The sequence below is a fragment of the Seriola lalandi genome, unplaced genomic scaffold (genome assembly GCF_002814215.2).
Source record: "Seriola lalandi dorsalis isolate HSWRI2012SDOR001 ecotype SW California unplaced genomic scaffold, Sedor1 jcf7180002054899, whole genome shotgun sequence".
Classification (NCBI taxonomy): Eukaryota; Metazoa; Chordata; class Actinopteri; order Carangiformes; family Carangidae; genus Seriola; species Seriola lalandi.
This window is the reverse complement of record NW_019525451.1, coordinates 87,734-90,881: the sequence shown is the minus strand read 5'-3', so window position 1 is coordinate 90,881 and position 3,148 is coordinate 87,734. Positions and strand designations below refer to the sequence as shown.

Below are 3,148 nucleotides of genomic sequence, written 5' to 3'. Positions count from 1 at the left end.
ACCGCTGCCCTCACTGCCCCTTCCTGTCGCACTACCCCAACCACCTGGCCCGCCACGCGCACACCCACTCTGATGAGAAACCCCACCGCTGCCCCCACTGCCCCTACACCTCCTCGCACCTCGACAACCTCAAGCGCCACATGCGCGTGCACACGGGCGAGAAGCCCTACCAGTGCCCGTCGTGCAGCTACGCCTGCGGGAACCTGGCCAACCTGCGGCGACACGAGCGCATCCACTCGGGCGCCAAGCCGTTCCACTGCGGCGTCTGCGGCTACTCCTGCAACCAGAGCATGAACCTGAAGAGGCACATGCTGCGGCACACGGGTGAGAAGCCGTACGCCTGCGCCGAGTGCAGCTACACCACGGGCCACTGGGACAACTACAAACGCCACCAGAGGAAACACGGGCACAACACGGACAGCTGGGACAAACACACGCCCCTCAACGGCCTCAGCTGGGGCAAAGACACTCAGGAGAGCCCGAGTCAGGGAGAGGAACACAGTTAGAGTGTGTGTGTGTGTGTGTGTGTGTGTGTGTGTATGTGTGTGTGTGTGTGTGTTTATACACTGGTGAACCTCCAGCTCAGGTTGGAGCTAAACTCAGGTGCCTTTGACAGACTGAACGACTGTAACGCTGCACTGACTTTATAACGGGGCATTAATGTGTGTGTGTGTGTGTGTGTGTGTGCGTGATGCATGCACACACGCTCGCATCACACTGACTTTAAATCAGTGACATCATCAGGTTTCTCTCTTCTCCTCGGTAACAGAATCGTGATCTGAATCTGATGAAGTGAAATGTTTATTTTTCCTCTACAGAGAATCTATATTTTGCTAATGTGGTGGATTTGTGGGTTTTTCATACGAGCACGGTGGATCATCATCTCACAGGCTTTAAGCGGATTTAATTCAGAGGTCTGGGGGTTTGTTTTCTTTTAGTTTAGTTTTTAAATCCTGGATTCTACAAAAAGCAAAACGCAGTCAAACAGCCACGTGTGGAAAACGGACGTGCACTGGATCCCTGCTGTTAATCTCAACTAGACAAATACAGCTTAACTCTAACACATGCTGATGCTGTCAATGAGGAGGAATTTCACACTGTTACTTCCTGTTTTGGCTATTTCTTCAGATCTATTTCCTGGAATTCAAATACCTTCAGGTTTTGATTATTTCTCTCGATATTGTCGCTTCTTTCAGCACAGATTTAGTGAAACTCGGTTTGATTTCAGTCACGAAAGAAGTTTTATTTTATTAAATCAGGAACTTTAACTCCAAACATTGAGAGATCTGGTGTTTGTTTTTTTGTAATTCTGTGATGAACTTTGGACTCGAGCTTCAGTTGTTGACAGAAACTTTTCCCGCCTCTGTAGATGATGTGAAACCTGTTCTTCTAGGGTGAGAATCCCAAAGGTGTGTTTCTTCAGGCATTAGTACTCCTGTGTTTAATAAGCTATAGAATCAAGTAGCAGTCAATCAAGTCCAGGCTCAGAAAGCAGATCTGGAAACTGTGAATTTATCAGAAATAGAGTCTCCAGTAGAAATGGAATAAACAAAGCTGAACATTTAACAGCCAGATGTTTGACAGATGAGCTGGTTTTATCACTGCTGGTTGTCAACGAGCCGTCGCTCTCTGAGAACGGATGAATTTTCTGCACTTTTGTGATACTTTTCAGAAAACGCTCCAGGGATTGTCTCGTCATACAGATCCATCAATTTGACCTTTTTATGCTTCAGAGGTTGGAAGTGTTGAACTGTTCCTTTGATCTTCATGCTGATGTATTTTTGTGATAATCCAGTGGGTTTTTAAAGGGATTTACCAGCAATGATGTGTTACATTTTTAAACAAGAGCAATTCTGATATGGTATTTAGAAATCAGTATTTTTAATATCTTTTAACAGAATAAAAGTGTCAAAAGAAATGACCTTTCAATAGGAATATCTGGTTTGCTTCCCGACTTCTGTACAGAGCTGCAGTTAACAATTACTTTCACCGTTAGTTTGAGATGAGCTTGTTCATGATGTCATCTATAAAAGCACTGAAAATGAGGAAAATGGCCGTCACCAATGTCTTGTTCTTTTCTGACCAGTGATGGGGAATAAATGCGAAAATTTTCTGTCACATGACACAGAGAAAAGCAGGAAATCCCCACAGTTAAGAGATGAGAAAATAGTTGAATTTCTGTCTGACTGTTTCTTCTCTTTAACCTCATTAAGTGAAAAACAAATTAACTAATTAATATTTAGTTTTGGGAAATAAATCAACAAAACAAATTCCAACTGAAGCTTCATTTACAGTTTTTTTTTCCCCAGAGCTTTCAAAGTTTTCTCATCTGATCTGTAGCAACTTGTGAAGAAGACCATGTGAGTGAAAGCTCCAAAATAAGCCAGTATGTGGACCTTGAATTGGGATTGTTTTAACAGATATTGTCTTTTCTAAAACTTGGCTTTAACTTTTCAAAAATGCTTTTTTCATGTTTTGAAAGTTTGAGACTCTTATTTTAAATTCTAGAAATCAATATTTTTCTTTCCTCTTTTAAGAAGCATTTGAACTCAACACAAACAAAACCCTCCGCTGAGTGTGGAGGAAAGTTTTCAGAAGGTAAATTACATTAAAATGTTAAAAAGAAAACAACGCAGCTTCCACATTTACCGGCTCAGGTTCGGATGTGTCGTATGAGTTTGGGTAAAAGTAACACAGATGAAGTGCCGTGTCTCACCAATGCAGCAGTATTGTAAGTTTTATCTCATGAACTACAAGTCGTAACCATGGTTACCAGACGCGTGGACGCTGATGGACGCCTGCAGTGTCAAAGTGATTTGTAGTAACTGGGATAAAACGTTGAAAACCACTGGAATGATGATGTTGAGAGCTGACGCTGATGTTCACGGTGCCTTCGTATCTCCAATAAAAACGAGTCTGATTGAAGCTACTTCCTCTTTTCACGCTTTCTGCTTAGGAAACACCTGCTGCACACACCCAGAGGGGGAGGGACGAGGCGGCAGGGGGACGCACGCTCCTCTAAGATTAAATGTGTCGCCTAAAACCTGCAGGAAAGTCCCTCAGAAATCACCTCGACCCACAAACACACCGGGCGGGAAGCTCGGACGCAGCACAGCCCAATACTACAAAAATGCATGAGTGTTTGTGA

The 3,148-nt window shown here is 43.6% G+C and overlaps 1 protein-coding gene across 1 annotated transcript in view; it reads left to right on the top strand.

The window, feature by feature from the left end:
* znf513b (zinc finger protein 513b) overlaps positions 1-3,148 on the top strand; it is a 10,945-nt gene that overhangs the window by 7,093 nt on the left and 704 nt on the right. The gene's annotated exons all lie outside the window — the stretch shown is intronic.